The sequence below is a fragment of the Octodon degus genome, unplaced genomic scaffold (genome assembly GCF_000260255.1).
Source record: "Octodon degus isolate 3935 unplaced genomic scaffold, OctDeg1.0 scaffold00040, whole genome shotgun sequence".
Lineage (NCBI taxonomy): Eukaryota > Metazoa > Chordata > Mammalia > Rodentia > Octodontidae > Octodon > Octodon degus.
In genome coordinates, this window is record NW_004524616.1 from 10,978,279 (window position 1) to 10,997,129 (window position 18,851).

General features: G+C 40.9%; 1 protein-coding gene across 1 annotated transcript in view; it reads left to right on the plus strand.

Moving 5' to 3' along the window:
* The first annotated feature begins 2,531 nt into the window (after nucleotides 1-2,531).
* March3 (membrane associated ring-CH-type finger 3) overlaps nucleotides 2,532-18,851 on the plus strand; it is a 167,188-nt gene continuing 150,868 nt past the window's right edge. The window contains exon 1 of the mRNA XM_004631319.2: nucleotides 2,532-2,744. The gene's annotated coding sequence lies outside the window, so the exon portion shown is untranslated. The remainder of the gene's footprint in view (nucleotides 2,745-18,851) is intronic.

Genomic DNA, 18,851 nt, shown 5'->3' on the forward strand with positions numbered 1-18,851 from the left:
CTTGCCAGGTGGGTGCTTATACAGCTGAGCTGTATCCCCAGCCCCAAGAGTCCAGTTTTTAAAAGTCAGATGATGTGGAATTTTCCTGCTTGCTAGAGTTTAGGTCTTTGTTAAGGCTCATGTGTTGAAGGCTTGATTCCCAGCCTGTGGCACTACTGGATGTGGAAATGGAGCCTACTGAAAGAAAGTAGGGGTGTGCCCTTGAAGGGGATATTAGGAAGCCAGTCTCTGCTCTTTGTGTCCTGGCTGCCATGAGGTAAATAGCTTTGTTCTACCCTGTGCTTCCACTATGAGGTACTGTGCTACCATGGGCCAAAAGAGATCAAGCAATTATAGACCACAACCTGTGAAACTACAAGCCTAAATGAACCTTTCTTACTTAGGTTGACTTTCTCCGGTCTTCTGTCAGAGGGATAGAAAGCTAATACTGCCAGAACCAGGTTAGGGAGTTACTTTTTTACTACTATGGAATGTCCAGCTCTATCCTTACCTCCATCCTAACTTGGGCAGAGACTTAAATGTATATTCCATGTGTGTTATTTATATCTAATTCTTTCTAGACATGAGCCATTCTTGTCATCCAGTAATACAGTACACTGAGTAAGCCCTATAATCAAATGAGATAGTGTTCTTCATCTGTACCAGTCCTGGAATTGAATAGGATGGTCTTCCACACCTCTACTAGTCCTTTGGTTACTAGGAAGCAAAGTGTTTAAGTATGAGCAATTTAGGCATCACTGACCAATTTTTCAGGGCCAGCTAAGGACTTTCCAGGCTGCCTTCTTGTCTTCTTAGCAGCCTGTCAATGGTCCTTTCCCCACTTGAGAAAGAGTGCTAAAGAGACAGAGTTGAAACTCAACTGAAGTCACGGGAGCCATTTCAGTCCTATCCATTCAGAGGCAAATTCTTTTTCCCCCGGTTATCTCATCAGGACATTCTCGAGAGCTCAGCCATGCTCTAAGACTCTATGGAGGCCAGCTACCCACTGAAATAACACCTGTGGCTCCATTATGAACAGGTGCCTATGTTTTAGGACTTTTTGATCTGAGAGAGACAATGATTTAAACAGCTGGGGACTGGAAGCAAGAGGGAAGGTAAGGTATGTGGGTAAAGTGTCAGGGCACCAAGAAACATGGCTCTTTCCTGTTATGCATTCTTACATTTCAGCTAACATGAGTTGAGTGCCTTATGGCAGGTGCATGCCAGGCACCTGGAGGTCTTAATCACTGAAGCACATTTTAGGTCTCATTTGCAAAGTAAGAACATCAAAGCCCCTGCTTTTCATTCTACATTTACAGCTGTGTGTGTGTGCGCGCGCGCACGCACGCGCGCTGAAAAGACCATCTTCCAAGAAAGCAAGCAGATCCAGTGACCTGGACAGCTGGGTGGGCAGAGTTCACGAATCCATCTTCCAGGGCTCTTTGGTCTCTGGTGATCCCAAGAACTCAGGCTCCTTCTCGCTTTGGCAGCACATATACCAGAAACACAGGCTCTCAGTACCCTCTTGTATTTCTCAGCTGGTTCCCTGTCTCTAAGCCAGCCAGGTGCTCCTGAGGTGGGAGGAGCCCAAAGTGCAGAGTGGGATAGATGTAGCTCGCTCTGAGGCTTCTGCTCCACGAAGATGGTTAATTTTGGCCCTTCCAGAGTCCCAGAGGGCCCAAGACACAGGAGCCCAAGAAACCTCTGCAGGTGCCACTCCGAAGGGCAGCCTCCCTGGGGAGGATCTCTCAGGTTCTGGCGCCTTTGGGCCCCAGAACCTCCCATTTGCTCTCAGTTTTGAGCAAGTGTACGGACTCCCTGGGTGGGGAAGAGGCGACCAGTTTCTGACATGGTCCCTAAGAGGACGGTGACGAGGGCGAAGTTCAGAAGGGAAGGTGTGCTAAACTTCCCGGGCGGTCTTCGGGGCCGCAGGTTTGTTACGGAGATCACTCTTAGGTGGAGAACAGAACCTTTTCAGGGAATCCAGAGCTCTCAGTCCTCATCCCAGGCCTCCACAGGCGGTTGCAGGGCCTGGCCTGGGACTCACCCTCTTTGGGTCCTCAGTTTCCTCCGACGGTTGGGGCTCCCTGGGTCGGCCGAACTCTGTACTCCTCCGGGCACCCAGAACTGGCGTGGTCGACCCGGTCTCTACGCGCGTGGGGTTGGGCATCTCGCTCCACAGCCCGCCGATAGGCCGAGGCTCCGGGGCTCAAGACCTGTCCCGGGCCAGAGCCTTCCGCGCCGCGCCCCACTCCGGAGGTGTCCAGGTCCCATCTCAACGGGGCCAGCAGCGTCAGCCCGCAGCCTCCACACTTTGCAGCGGCCAAGTTCCCCGCAGCCAGCAACCCTTCTCAGTCCACCCCCGGCCGAAAGCGATTGGACAGTGGCTACAGGGCGGAGCCCGGCGCTAGGCCCTCCCCACCACAGCCTGGGGTCCAGGCGCCACCACGATTGGCTGCCGACTCCGCCCGTCACGGGCCGGCGAACGCCCCGCCCACCCGCCGTCGGCCCCGCCTCCCTCCGGAGCTGGTCTCCTCAACCCGGCGCTGAGCCTCAGTCGCGGAGCAGGTCCATGAGTTGTCAGCGCGCTCCTGGCGACTGCCGAGCCGGGGCGGCCGCGGGGCTTTCGCGGAGCTCCCGTAAGGTGCCTGCCCGAGCCAATGTGCCCCGGTTCTGTGGGGCGTAAGCAGTCATCGGGGCGGGACAGCTGGGGACCCGGGACCTGCCACAGAGCGTCGGTTTGCGATCCGGAGTCAGCAGGAAGGGTGAGTGGCCTCGGGCGCTGCGCGGCCCGTCCGTCGGTCGGTCCGAGCGTGGCTGCCGGGAGGTCGGGGCGGGCGGGCGGGCGGCGCGGGCCAGTGCCCCAGCTCCCCAACTTCTTGTTTCCGGAGCATCCCTGCCGGCCCCGGGACGCACCAACTTGGCGGAGCCGCCGCCGTCCGTGCGCTCGCGCCCCGGCCTCAGCGGGGCGACGCGGGTCCCAGGCGCCCCGACGCTCGTCCGCGTCCGCCCGGGCCGAGGAGCGCGGTCCCGGCGCCCCCGGCGACTGGGGTGGCGAGCTGAAGGGGGCTGACAGCTCCGCTGGACGTTGAAGTTTGCGAAGTCCGGACTTTCTGGGAGCGCCGAACCCCGCGCCCTTCGCGGGCGCACCCCCAGGCCCGGACCTCTGCGTCGGTCCGCGTCTGCGAGGAGTGTCCCGGCGCTTCTGCGGCTCCAGGAGCCGCTGTCCACGCGGAGCTCCAGCCCGGGCAGCCCTAGGCGCGGCTGGTGGACCCGCTGCGGGTCAGTGGCATGTGTTTGAGCACCTGTGTGTCCAAGTGGGGAAGTTGTGTCATGACTGACGACAGAGGACTCAAGGTTACATCTGACACTTAGTCTGCGGGTCGGTCCGGGTTAGTGTTTTGGCTTTTTCTCTTGATGTAAAAGCAGCTTGTTTTTCTGAGTGCAATTGCATTCAAGCAGATTACATTATGTGTGGACTCAATAGAATTCAGTACAATATTATCTTGTCATTCTTAATTGACAAGAATGAAAGCTTGTTGAGAGTACTAGAGAGACTTGGGTCTAAAATTTAGGAATATTTATATATTTGAAAACATAAAACATCGGTATATGTAGTTGTGTGTATATGCGTATGAGGGTTGTACCGTGTGTGTGTGTGTGTGTGTGTGTGTGTGTGTAAAATTAATAAGTGAATGAGGTAGAAATATATCAAGGGCAGCTCAGCTTTGAACTTCCCCTGGGTTTCAGAGATGAGCCCTCTAGCTGCGGGGTGCATGTGAGCGTGGATGTGTAAGCATGTGTGCATCTGCCTGGTCTGTCTGGGTCAGTGTATGTCCATGAACTTTACGAGCATTCGGTTCATTGCCGCTCGGTGCAGATTCCGCGTTCCTGTTTTACAGCCCAGCAGCCGCCAGCCTGCCCATCTGTTAAAACATAACATGTACACTTCAGTCAGCACTGGGGTGGAGCGTGGGTAGGGGCCACCCTTAGCAGAAACAACATGCTACAAACAAAGCCTGCCTCTCAAGTTCTATTTTCATTCATTATTTGGCCGGAACTTGTGATTTTGTGAGAAGGAAGGTAGAGCAGAATATTGTCTCTAGAAATGGCAAACTGTATTTTGTGAAATAATTATAGCCATGATTGGGGGAATTATAGGAGAAAAAATAATCCCCATGGGGGAAAAATGTAGTGCTTGTCACATTTCTGTGCAACACTGGTTTACTGCTTTGCAGTAGTGTGTATATCAGAACTATTTTCCTTTGCTTCTTAAGAAAATGCTTTAAAAATGAATTGTTTTGACCCCAGAAAAACACCTTAATAGAAGTAAACAGAACTGTATCACATACTAGACTTAAGACTACTTTAGTAATTAATGAAACATAATTTTAGGAATTTATAACTTGGACATAAATTCATTTCTAACCTAATCATTAGTCATAATGGTTTGTAATTTATAGTTTAAAAATAATAAAAAGACTTCATCACAACAATTCTGATGACTAAAACGATGTGAGAGGAGCATTAGAGGTTAATAAGTTCCTGCAGCCATATGACTGATATTTTTTAAAAATTATTCTTTTAATAGCATAATTACTTTGGATGACAATAAAGGCCATAATTTTTAGAAGTACTTTTGATGTTTTCACAATAATTTTATGCCAGTAACTACATGTTAATAGTGATGTTCATTATATGTAGGTAGAATAAACTGGAATGGTTTTAAGAACTCATAAAAAGTACTGTTTTCACTTTAAATTTTTTTTCAATTTATTTATTTATTCGTTTATTTATTTGGTACAGGGTCTTGCTACGCAGCTCTGACACATAGTGATCCACTTCTCTCAGCCTCCCCAACACTGGGATTACAGGCATGCACCACCACACCCGGTTTCAGTGGCCAGCATGGCATGTGATACTGGGGATAGTACCTGGGTCCTTGCACTTGCCAGGCAGGTGCTTAGACCACTGAGCTATCTCTCTTGCCTGTTTTTACATGTATAGTATATTTTTTTTTGAAAATATACAAATTCTTAATATATATGTGTCTAAATTTGTGATGAATTCTATGGACACAATAATTCTTTGACTTTGATATGAATCATCAAGTCTACTGGTTTCTTCAAGAAATTTAGTTCTTGAGCTGAACTCCAGTCCCAGGGATTCAGTCTGAGGCCCAAGTAGGACTTAGGAGACTGCATTCCAATAAGCACCCCTAAATGATTCTTATATCAGGCACCCATATTTCAAAAAATATTAGAATGTTGTTTATAAAAGAACATGAGCTTTGAATGGTGGCACTTACTGGCCTTGTGAAATTTATTGGTACTGTAATGCATTAACTCTCTTTCCAAATATGGGCCCCTTTTGTCCTATATTTGAGTGTTCAAGAATCCTTATTCCGAGTTGACCCCAATTCTAAGGAAATCTCGGAAGCATGGTAAGTTACGATGCCTCCCTAATTTTGACCCCTTCTCCATCTACCTCCAAAACACTGGGTTTGTTGGAAGCTCTAGGATGACTTGGCTAGCTGTAGTACAGATTTTGGTCATTTCTCTCTGGAGGATAGGAGAAGAAATATCTTTCTCTCATTAAAAGCCCTTGTAGGTTTGGGGCTGTCACCACAGATACACTTCTGCTAGGCTGATACAGTGCAAAGTCAGGTATCCTTGGGAAGATGCGGCTTGTCCTGCTGTCAGCCAGCAAACTGTCTTCAGCTACCTACATTTGAGATCAGGGAAACTTGTCTTCTGAAAATCACCTTCAAAGTATTTTGAGCTGTCCAAATAATTAGGTGTATTTTCTCATCATCAAAGAAAATGTGTTGAGAATTGCTATCTCTGTTTTCATTGAAATCAGTGTCGATTTTGATTTATTAATTATTACCAATTAGTTTTTTATTTATTGTTTAGTATTGACTTTTGGGTTCTAGTTTCCCATATCAGATTGGCATAATTTTCCCATAAAATTTGAAAGAGAATGGATCTAACAGAAGTTATCCTCCCTTTCTACCATTCAAGTACTAAAGGACCCAAATGACTTCACAGAGGTCAGAAGTGCCCAGAATTTTTACTTCCCTGATGATAAAGGAACATGGCTATGCTGGGGCACTGAATTTGGATTGTCCCAAACCATTGGATCATCACTGAGACGTTTAGGGAGCACTTTCTGTTTAAAGGAACTCTTGGCAGCCATATTGATAGGTCATTTTCTTTACAATCTTTTGAGGACAATGATTTTTTTCCCCTACTTTGTTCCAGATGAGCAAACTATAGCTATAAAAGGATAATATTTAGAGCCTGTCTTTTCATATTCAAAGATGACACCAACAGCTGAGAAGTTTGCCTTATGAACTGTTTTTATTTAGTGGTGTGGTGGTTTAAGCTTTGTCATTTATACCATCTACAGTTAACATTTTTCTTTTCATTTCTTCTCATAGTGAATATGATTTTTGCTACAGTTTTCTTTATAAAGTTAGCCACAAAATATGATAAGTGGTTCAGTGTCCCTAAGCTTAACCACCCAACCTTGACCTAGAGAGGCAAATAATTTGATAAAGGTAATAGAGCTCAACAGGAATAAAGACTATGTGAAGAATCATGAAGAATTCTTTAGATGTCTATTTTAGCCCTGTGCTATTTTGTTTATAATCAGGTTATGCTGCTAATATTTTTGTCCTTGCAAAAACATCATTACTTGTATTTCATTTGCCTAGCTTCAGCATGATTTGATGGACAGAGAAAAGTTGAAAATCCTGAAGTCTGCCACAGCTCCTAAGCATACAATGGCTCTGATTTGTGCCCAGTATAAAAAAGGAAAAGCTTACAGTAGAATGCTGCTTTTTTTGAAACTGGGCCATAGGTCATTGCAAGCTTCTATGTGACACTTTTTTTTTTTTTTTTTTTTTTTTTTTGCCATGGCATACTCTGGCATCTAACTTGTATTTGAAAAATTCTTTTCAAGTTTTGGACTCTTTCCTTACCCTTTTTCTCATGGTGAAATGTACTTGTAAAAAAAAAAAATAATTTTTCAAGTCAATCTGTTTTCTTAACATCTCCTAATACTTGAATTTTAGTCATTTTAACTGCTGCTTCTCAGAATACTCCTTCAGCCTCCTACCTTTGCTGTTGAATTTCAATCTAGTAATAGAGAGCAGTCATTGAGCTAGGAAAGTTTCATTGTAGTTTTTAGCTTTGTAGATTTAACAATAACTGTGGAAAGAAAATAGAAGAGGGTAAAGGATGATATTAAAGTCATGTTGATATGTGTGCTGTGTTAGATATCCCCAGCTTATGGTGTCACTGAGAAATTTAAGATCCAGATGAATGAAGTGACAGATGCATTCATCTGTGGCCTCACAGACACTCCTAATACAAGTGGAAAACATAACAGAGGACAACAGATCTTGAGTTACACAAGAAAAACAAATGCTAAGCTCTGAGAAAAGAACTAGGCCAGAAGTGAAGGGTTGGGGTGGGATGGAATGGGGAGCATGTGGGAAAGAAATACCGCTAGTAAAATGCCAGACAGGGCGGTAAGAAATTTATAGAGGTGCGGATGGTTTGGGTTTCTTTGGGGCATTGATTCTGTTTTATATTGTCTTCACAACCTGCTCACCCTGCTGGCTTTAAATAATTTATTGTAGCAGCAGGCTTTCCCCTGGTTAGTTTTTTGTTGTTTTGTTTTGTTTTATAACTTTTTCCTTCTCATCTCTGGATCTAATCAGAGGCACATATAATAGTGTGGCTGCTCTCAAGTATTTAGGAAAATCCATGCTCACTTCTGTGTCATAAACCCATAGCTGTTCCATTCTGTTTTACAGTGTTTTCTTCCCTGTTATGTTAGTGTGGTATCTGTGTTTTAAATAATATTTTATTAATCTGCACAATGGTACTTTTGGTCTCATTCTTCTTGGCTGGAAGTATCTTTTGAGTGATCCATCATCAGACCACCATTGATCTAATGATGTATTTATTGCTCACTGTTGCTGCACTGGCAAGAAACCCAGTATGGTTCTAAAATTTTGATTAAAAAGAAATCAAGTTTTTGCAAGGCGTAGCCATCCAATTATGTTAGAAGCTGCCAAGTATATTTTATGCTAAAATGTACACACATATTTCAAGTGAGCAAAATGTGCTTTTTGAAGGCTTTTAAAACTTTTGCCATGAAATAAATAGAACAAGAAAATGCCTTGTAATTGCAAAAATTATGAGTGTACTCCCCATCCCCAGCCAAAGGAAGATATAGTGTTCTTTTCAGATTATACCTTTGAACAATGAAATGGATAGATTTATCTTTTTAATTGACAATTAAAATAAAGGTGTTAATAGCTAGCTCCCAGCCTTAAGTATTCTTCCAGGTAATCATTACAAAGCAAAATGAGCTGAAATTAATTACCAAATACTAATTAAGTACCTATCATGGGCAGTACCTCTCCTTTGCTTAGCTAAATCAATATTCAAGGATTCATGCCTTTGCAAAGCTTTTCTGCATTCCTCCTTGGCTTGATATCCTCCATAGGGAGAGCCCTTATCTCCTGTATTCTGTAGTCAGACTGGGAGCCCCTTGAAGGCAGAGACGATATTTTTTATCTTACAGTTTCTCAAGAAAGGTTACTTAGGAAGTAGTTGCTAGGTTCACTAGAAGCTACAAAGAATTGTAAGTGGACATCTTACAAAGATGTGAATAAAGAAAGATGCCACCAAAAGTCTGAGTGTAGTAATAACTGAAATGCAGAGCTCCAGTTTCAGCTTTAGTACCAGCACTTGGCACTTCATAGAATGCCCATCTACTCCTACCCCACCCATTTTCAATGTTCCTTTGCTTCATTCGTGCCTTATCTCCTCTCACTACTGTTCTGTGTTACTCTTCAAGGGTATCTCCCACTGCCTTCCTTCTAGGCTGTCCCCATGTGTCCTCTTCTGCGCACATACCCTTTGTATCCTGTAAAGCAGCTGATTCATGGGCCCCACTTTGATCCTAGGGACAGCCTCACTCTCACATCTTCTAAAGCTGCACATGGGTTGGTTCAGTTCCCCATACAATGTGGGTTACTAGGTAGATTTGACAATATCTTGTTTCAGAGACCTTAAAGAGCAAGATGATGCTGTGCCTAGAGGCTGCTGGTATACAAAACTCAGGGTGATGGAAAAACTATTTTAATAATTGCAATAGATTTTTAGTTCAGAGACTCATATTTGTAACAGTTTTCATTTAGAAATCTTAGCCCCTGATATAATCTTATTTATCATGTAGTCTAGTGGTGTATGTAAGCAGTAGTACTGGGAGGTGCATTACATGGTTATGTACAGACCTTGGGTTCAGGTGGAGTTTACTGTTTGACTGAATTTAAGTATAACTGCTTGTATTCAAGACCTTTTCCTTTAAAAAAAAATTTATATATTTGATATAGGGTCTGACTATGCAGCTTGGGCTCATAGTGATCCTCCTGTTTCAGCCTCCCCAGCATTGGGATTACAGGCATGCGCCACCATGCCCGGTCTTGGTGGCTGGCTCAGCCTGCCCAGGGATTCTAGGACTGCCATAGCATGCAGTACTGGGGATTGAACCCAGGTCCTTGCACTTACCAGAAAGGTGCTTAAACCTGCTGAGCTATCTCCATGGTCCTCAAGACCCTTAAGGTAATGTTTTATGTTAGAATTTATGGAGAATTGGAGGACACAGGAGATCAATATTCCTAATTTTCTGTGTATGTGAAAGATTGTGCCTCACTTAATATAGGTGTTTCCTTCTTATAACTGCCAAGGATAGATTAGAAAATTGAATAATTATGTTTGAAAGGTATTTAGTTGTTGAAGGACACAGAGTAGATGAGCAACCCTGGATTAGGTCATGAGTTCAAACATTGGTTTCTTTTGTGTCTCATTAATCACTAATACTTGTCTTTCCATATCCTAGGGTTTCCCCTTTCACATTTGGATTTGGGGCCTGGAAAAGCCTTAGGGAAGGCTTCAGCTGAGGGTCCAGAGGCCAATCAGCTCATCCCCTTCCCTGCAACAAGTAAAGTTTAAATGTTCTCCCTGTGGTGTTTTGCTTTGCATTTTCTCAAATCTGCCTTTCAATGTTCTAGATACCAAATCTTCTTCCTCTTACACTTTGCACATCCCTTAACCTTTTAAGTGTCCCTGATTTCAACTTCTCTTCTTAATTCAGTCCCCACCTTTCAATAATGTTTTCCTTTTCTTGATACTCTCTTTACCTTTTCAGGTAAGGACTGTACTTTATTTTAAAAGGTGAATTTTAATCAGTGTGACCATTAATCTTTTCCCTGCAAGAGTAACTGCATTTCTTTTTTTTACCATTGTCAAAGGATTTTCACAGAGAATTCCAGTGTGTTTCTATCATGGGATATATTGCATGGTTTAGCAGCCTTAGAGAATGCTGAAGTAATTAGCCTCACAAAACCTTACTCCTACCTGCCAGTGACACTCCTCTTTACCTGCTTAATCACAGTTACCACCTCATGCTCACTTTCCTATCACTAAGAGGCAAGATCAGAAGGCTCCCCTGACAACAGATACACAGTCATTTCAACCAAGGAAATGAAGCTTTTTACAGAAACTAAACCAATATACACAGACCAGGAAGAAGGGCAAGTCTCCTCTGACGTCTTTAAAAATGTGACATACAGACTGATGCATACTTTGTTTACTTCTTAATTTGTTGTTGCTTCTCTTTTTAGATTAGGCTATTACATTGTAGACAGTGTCGACAGTTGTCATATTTTCTTTTCCTTCAGAGTTATTGCCTGTGGCTTTCAGTTTTCTGTTCTTCATTTGTTGTTTTTCTGATCTACCTGATTAAATTGCATTGTTTCTAACCTCTTCATGTATTTTTCCAACACTTTCCTGTGTCCTGGCAACATCTCACAATTAGATACCATCCTCCCACTAAGTGAATTTCCACTTTTCTTATGAAGTAATGGAGATGTTAAGTGGAATTCTGATACTGACCCTTTCAGGAACTAAAGCACCATTTACTATTCTGTTTTAATTATGGTCTCTAGTGCGCTTTCACCAGTTATAATGTTCACCTCATTTTCTAAGTAATGTTTCTCAAAGATTGTCTGAAGTATAAAATCTGGATACATTAATTTTCTACTCTCCATTATGTGCTAGATTTATAATTCTATAATTTTCATGTAGGAAGAATGCTTATTAGACAGGAATGGTTACTTTAGTTTCAAGCCATACTGATTTTTTTTATCTTATTGTGAAACATTAGATATTTATGTAGTCTCTTTTTTTCCAGGCCCCAAATCCAAATGTGAATCCCCACCATCTAGAGAGCCCATATTAGTCCTCATCACAGTCCTAAAAGCTTATATTTGTAATCCTATAGAAAAGTTATTGGAATTCTAGAGAGTTATTCCCAATCTACCACTCCCAGTGCAACCCACAGCATAAAGATACAATTATATATACAAAATGGTCAGGATCCAAGGGGGTCCTAAGTCCAGCTAGGATGATGGCTAATGGGAACAAAGGCCTTGACCCTGAGCCAAACTGGAATTTTATTAATTTGAGAAGAAGGGAGTGGCAAGAGGATGATTAACTGAGAATCTTACAGGAAGTACATGAGTGCTGTGAGCTGGGCTTGCTAGGTGGTCTGAAATCACCTCTGCAGTATACAGAAAGAAGTATATGCAGAAAGAGTAATCTGCATAACACAATCTGAAGTAGTAGCTAAGGTTTTGGTGTCAACCTTTCAGTTCCGATGTGTCATTTTCTTCGTCCTGGGAAGTCAGCATCTTATCTCGAGGCTTGCTCCCAGCCTACAGTGTGAAGCACCACTCTCCATCCCACCCAGCTCACACATGTTCTCTGGGGCAAGGTAACACTGGCCTGTTGCTTTGCTTCAAAGACTGCACATCATCACCTGGGCTGGACCAATTTGCATTGCTTAAAGCCAGTTGAAGAGATAAGAGAAAGTCCTAGTCAGCTCTGTACAGATCAATCCATGGAAATAGGGCCAGGTTTAGCCAAAATGAAGATAACTGCCCTTCTTTCAAGGAGAGTTGTCTAGGTGATCCTGCACAACTTGCACTCTCACATCTTCTCTGAAGTACTACTCCTGCATAGTCCTCTTGTCCCAGGCAAGTATGCCATTACTTTTACTTCCTTAACATCTGGTCTGTACCTGCACCTATGATGATTTTACATGATATCTGTGACAAATCTTACAAAGTGGACAGACTTGAGCAACAAAAGATCCAGGGAATGTATTGTTCATTTAGACCTTAGAAGAAGAACAAATGCCCCCAATAGATAGAAGTTAAATGTTTTTAATAGGTGGGAAAGCCACAGAAAAGCTATTCGGTGCTGGCCACTTGTGCCAAAGTACCATCTTCCTGTTGTGATTTCTAGTGTGTCTGCCCTTTGGCTTTTCTAAGTGACTATTCCAGTTTTGCAAATCAAAGGTCTATTCCATATTTCAGGATTCTTAGAATTCACGGACCTAGAGTCAGAGTCTTAGTTCTAGTTCTAAACTTCTCAGAGACAGAAAAATGAGTAGTTTCTCAAAGTAGTAATGCCCACATGAAGTAATAAGGCAACTTGCTAGATCTTCTCTCTCCATACAAAACAATACTCCAAATCAAACTGACATAAAGAGAAAGGATTGTATTATATCATATAAGAAATAGGACTCATGGTTGGATTGGTTGATCCAAAGGTACATGACATCATCAAGGATATAGGTTCCTTTCATCTGTATTGTTCTCAGGGGTCATTTCACGGTAGAACAAGTCCTTTTCTTATTTGCAAGATGACTGCAACAGCTTAGATGTCACTTGTAGACATGACAATGTCTAAAGTACAGAAAATGAAAATGCTCCCCCCATTCCAAGGTCATTATTCCATAACATGAAAACATTTCTTAGAAGAGTCCCAGAGAACTGACAAACCCATTTCTCAGTGAGTCAGTAGCAAAGCATCATTGCCTGAGAGAGGAAGAAGTGAACTTGAACAAAATCAAGATTCTGTTAGCAAAATGTGTGTGTGTGTGTGTGTGTGAGAGAGAGAGAGAGAGAGAGAGAGAGAGAGAGAGAGAGAGAGAGAGAGTGTGTGTTGGGGAAGTATGGTGAGGGATGGATGTTGGCAGGCAACTGTATTTACTTCATATTGTAATTTGGAAAATAACTGAAGTTCCCCTCATGACTGCTGTGAGGTTGGTGGGTACCACTAAACTGCTACACATTTCTGGATACAAAATGGCAAGGCCTGGATAGACAGAGAAAAAAGCCACAATGCAGGCTAATTAAGGACAGAGAGATGAGCCAAGATCAATCGTTATTCTGATTAGAAACACAATAAACCTGATGAATTGAGATGTACTAATTTATATCTGTTTGTACTTAATAATTATATGATCTTTACAGAATTAAAAAAAAGATTAAAATAACTTGCTTATTTCTCAATAATTCTATATTTCCAGAGTATTCTCTTTTAGTATAGGTCTATTTGAATATAAAAAGTTCTATTAACTTTTTATATCATGTTCACAACATGGATAATTACTAATGACTGCAACCAGCCATTTTATATTTAGTGCCCTTTTATGAATTAGGACTTTAGCATCCAACAGGAGTTAGAAGTTTGCTTAGGTCACTCAACTAATAAGTGGCTAAGCTGGGGTTTGGACTTGTGTCTGTCTGCTCATATCCTCTCCAATTCTCTGTGGTTTCCCTTTGCTGGGAAGAGTCTCAAGACCACCAGGGCCCATAGTGTCTTTACTGATGGGGCCTCTGCCCAACTCTGACCCCACTATTTAACCTTTTGCTCACACCCAAATTTCTAACCACCAGATTTCTTGGTTGTTAGTCTACTAAGTAATTCTCATTCTCACCTGTGCCCCTTTGCATTGGCAATCCCCTCTGTTTGGGGCAGCTTCCACAGCTCCATCATCTCCTTCCTGGCCTCTCAGTGCTCACATTTTACACATACTTCCCAGGTCTATCATGTTGGTCTGTTTAGGGCCTCCTCTGCTTCTGCCTTGATTCTGTTTCCACCCTGGTTTTGTTTTCTTTATAGTCTTGCCACAGTCTTATGTGATATACTCATTTGGGTACTTATTTTATCTGTCTCCTTCACTGGACTATTAATTACAGGAGGTCAGGAACCTTCGCTGTATTTGTAGAGTGAATGAAGAGCAAGTGATTAAGTTAATGAATGAATATTTGGAAGTTTTGATTAAAACTTCAATTAAAAATCCATAATCCTTATTTCCTATTCCAAGTATAAGGTAACATCCCAACTGTCATTTAAGTCTGAAAATATCCATTTTGATTTTTGTCTTACAGAAATTGGAAATTAAGCATGGTATCGTAGCGCATATCTATACTCCTAGTACTAGGAAGGCTGAGGCAGGAGGAGTGTGGCAAGTTCAAGGCCAGCCTGGCCTATGTAATGAGTTCAAGGCTAGCATGAACACAGGCTAGCCTGAATACAAAGTCAGACCCTGTCTCAAAAAAAAAAAAAAGGAAAAAAGAAAAAAAAATTGAACACTAGCAAAATTAATTTTGTTTCAGAAAAAGAGTGAGAAAGGGAGCTAGAGAGAGGGAGAGGGAAATGTATATCAAAGTTCTTTGGAGAAAAGATACACTTAGTACATTAGTGTTTTGCAAGTTTCAAGAAAGCTTAGTATAGCCCAGCATGGTGATGCCTCCATGTAATCCAGCACTCTGGAAGACTGAAGCAAGAAAATTGCAAATTTAAACCTAACCTAGAGGCACCTAAGTAACTGAGAAAGATCCTGTCTCAAAATAAAAAAATAAAAAAGGGCAAGGGAGTGTAGCTCATTGTCAAGGCTTTGAGTTCAGTACCCAGAATTGAGAGAGAAAGAAAGAAAGGAAGAATGGGAAAAAAAAAATGCCTAGTACAGAGGAAGATTTTAATAATGCTCTATATTTTTATTATTATAATTATAAATACATCTACACTTTTAAGGATGCATCATAAACTGAAGTAATTACAATTACATCATCACTTATAGTGATCAATTCACTGAAGTACAACAAAATTGTTTTTCTACAATACATTCTTTTTCATTTGAACTCATGTATCTACTAAAACACTCTTCTCAGAACTGTATCCTTAATTATTCTGAAGTAATTGTGAAGATTCAAATTGAAAAATAGCTTTTCCTCATATAATAATTTGGAAGGAATTGGCAGAAGTAAAGCAGCATTTGCCTCCAAAGTCCTTTTTTCTCTAGCTATCCCTTTCCTCGCTAAAGTAGGTACTTCGGTTTTCCCTGTTGTTCTAAGATGTTATTTACTAACTGCTCTGTGAGACATTATTTCCTGAGGCTTGCAGTGTGACGCTACCACTCAATTAAATAAATCATCAATAGACAAGAGCTTTGCAGCCCCCTCCTTCCTCTTCATCTTCCTGCCTTCCCCAGGTGACCTCGAAAGCCCTGATATCTCCACATAGAATATCGTCCACTTTTTCTGTCTCTGGATGTTCCCACTCATAAAAGTCCATTAAAGTTGCTTACTATGAAATACACTTCCGAGTTAAATTCCCTATATCATATTTCCAAATACAGATCTAAATTTTATGATGAGCAAAATACATATGTGTTTGAAAGTAAATTTTAATCTAGTTCTTGTGGATTGTTTTTTGTTATATCAGAAACAAGTAAGAAAAAGTGAAGAGGAAGAAAGGCAAGAGGATGTTTTGGAGTTTTTTTTGTACCTTCTTCCTGTGTATCATAACAGGAACCCCCTTCTTCCTCATTTGTCTTCACTTTATAACCTGAGCAGAATTGGATGTATAATTGTGTGAGAGTTCATCAGAATCCTAGTGAAAATGATCCCAGTAATTAAAGAACTCGGTCAGTATATGCTACTGTTTAAGTTTCACAGATCTGCTTAGCCCTTGAGAGCATATGCCTGTAAGAGGGTAATTTTCATATACAATAGATTGACCCTGGTATGGGTCAACCAAAGCTTTCTCCTTTTTTGTTTTCTTTCAAGGCCATGTGGGTAAGAAACAGCACGAGGTTATACAAAATGCATACCAAAAGCGTAAGTGATGAGAAAAAAATCTATAAAGGGTATATACACATTGCTGGACTATTTCCCAAGTACTTTAGGGGGATGATGGTGACGCTTCTTTGGCAGAAGCAAAGTGGAACATGTGCATTTCCATGTGTGAACACTGTGATTTGAAAGGTCCTTTATGATTCACAAAGGCAGCTGCATAGCCATGGAGTTTTGGAAATTCACTTAAATAGGTGCTTTGCAGACTCCTGACATCTGTTTTGGAGATTTGGTTGAGTGTTAGGGATTTGCTTATTCACAAGTGACATAAAACTAGTATTCTTCATTAGAATGTGGAGGTTTTTGTTCATTTCTTTAGGGTTTGCAGATCAAAGCCAACCAGAAAAGACAATTTAAATTTTTTTATTAGTACATGTCTGCAGTACATAATGTTTGCATTCATTGTGTGGAGTTGGTACATGTCCATAACACATCTTAATTTCTTTTATCTCTCCTTTTCCTTCCACTCCCTCCTCCCTTTTTCTATATCTTGATCCCCTTACCATTTGAGAAAGATCTCTCTTCTGACTTTCTATTATCTATCTTTTGTCTTTTCTTTATTTATAATTTACAATGAGGAATGCTTCTACATTTTTGTAGGAATGTAAACTACTACAATCACTGTGGAAATCAATATATTTATTCCTCAGAACTCTAAAACTAGAAATACCATTTGACTTAGGTGTTCTTCTAGGTATCTTCCTGAAAGACATTTTTCTTAGTTTTGAAAGCTATCGGTGACAGTATTAACTTTGCCTAGCAAAACAACATTATGGAGTTATCCTCAGGCATTTTTTGTTGTACGAAGGGTTTTCTCGCATTGTTTTTCAGTGATTTTTTAGGTTTTAACTTGTGGCTTTTAGGGGTACATTTCTATTCTGTCTGTGAGTATTAGTTTTGGTGTACCCTTTTAAAAGTTTATTTTCATTTTTATAACAATTTCAGACCTAAATGTTATCATCAGTATTATTTCCTATTACTTTTAACAAAGGTTAGTTATAATCAGTTTTTCAAAAAGATAAGTGGCTATAACACAACTCTTGCATTTTTGCTGTTTTTCAATTTATTAGATACTGATATAATCTAATATTTTCATAGGTTGCTTTAATTTTTTAAAAAGGTGAAAGCTTGTTGTTAATGAATCACAAACGTGTTTCAAAATGACCAAGCCGAAAAATGGCCACAAAATAAGATGAGTATGGATATCTTGAACTGAAAATCATTTAAAATGGTTCATGGCTACATTTTGTGCTAAATATAAAAATAATTGTGTTTCCCATGTGTGAGCATCAAAAGCCCCAGTTGGAAAACCATGTGGTATAGCAAGTAGGTCACTATTGATGGTAGAACATGAGACAAAAAATGTCACAGCTAAGATGAGAGGCCCAAGCAATATGTCTCACAATGCTTGCTGCATTGGTTGTCCAAAGTAGAAGGACTCAACAGGGCATAGCTAGCATTTAAAGTATTTGAAAGTATTAGCAAGGATAGCCTTTTACTGTCATTCTCATTTATTTCTAACTCACTTCCCCAATTGGTTAAAAATAATTGACAGATATCTGAATACCAATTAAAATGTCAGCCTTTACATTCTAAAAGTATACATGGGAATCAATAACCATCTATGTACATCACTGATTTAGTTGGTATTTGAAATTTTAACAAGGAATAACCACCCGTTAGAGACAAACTCATGGAACAGATTAGAAGATACAGAAACAACTCTAGACATGTTCAGCAACCTGGTCTTTGACAAAGGTGCTGAACACATTCACTGGAAAAAGATAGCTTTTTTCATACATGTGTTGGGGAAAGTGGCTTTTTACATGCTGAAGATTAAAATTGGACCCATATTCTTCCACAGTGCACTAAACTAAGTGTGAAATGGATCAAAGATCTAAATATTAAAACAGAAACATTAAATCTGCTGGAATATGGACCAGGTAAAACTCTTGAAGACATTGGTGTAGGCAAAGACTTTATGAATAAAACTCTGATCACACAGAAACTATAACAACTGGGATCTCATCCAATTAAAAAGTTTTTACACAGCAAGAGAAACCAACAGAGTGAAGAGACAACCTACAAATGTTTGCTAGATGGTTCTCAGACAAAAAAATCACTTAAGAACGTATAAAGAACTAAAAAAAAAAAAAGAAAAGAAAATCAGACCCCCACCAAATTTAAAGTACCAATCCAAAAACTGACGTCTTGGGGGCTAGGAAGATGGCTCAGTGGAATAAGCACTTCCCTAGCCAACGCAAGGGCCTGAGTTCATTCCCGGTTCTGCCAAAAAATAAATAAATAAATAAAAATGGACATCTGAGATAAATACACACTTCTCAGATGAAGAAGTAGAAGTGGCAAATAAATACATGAAGAAATTTTCAACATCACTGGTCATTTGAGAGATGGAAATTAAAACACTGAGACTCTGTCTTACCCTGGAAAGAATAGCTGCAATCAGAAAATCAACTAGTAATAAATGCTGAGGGCTGGGAAGATAGCTCAGTAGAAAAAGTACCTACCTGGTAAGTTGAAGGTCGTGAGTTCAATACCCCGGGCCACAAAAAAACAAAAACAAAAAAATGCTGGCAAGGCCATAGGGGAAAAGGAACCCTTTTCTGCTGTTTGTAGGAGTGTAAGCTGGTAAACCACTATGGAAGTCAGTGTGGAGATTCCTCAAAAAATTAGGATTGGAGGTCCCATTTGACCCAGCTATTTCTCTTCTGGGTATTTTTTCAGAAGAATTAAAAACATCGTACCACAGCGATATATGTGCACCCATGTTTATAGCAGCACA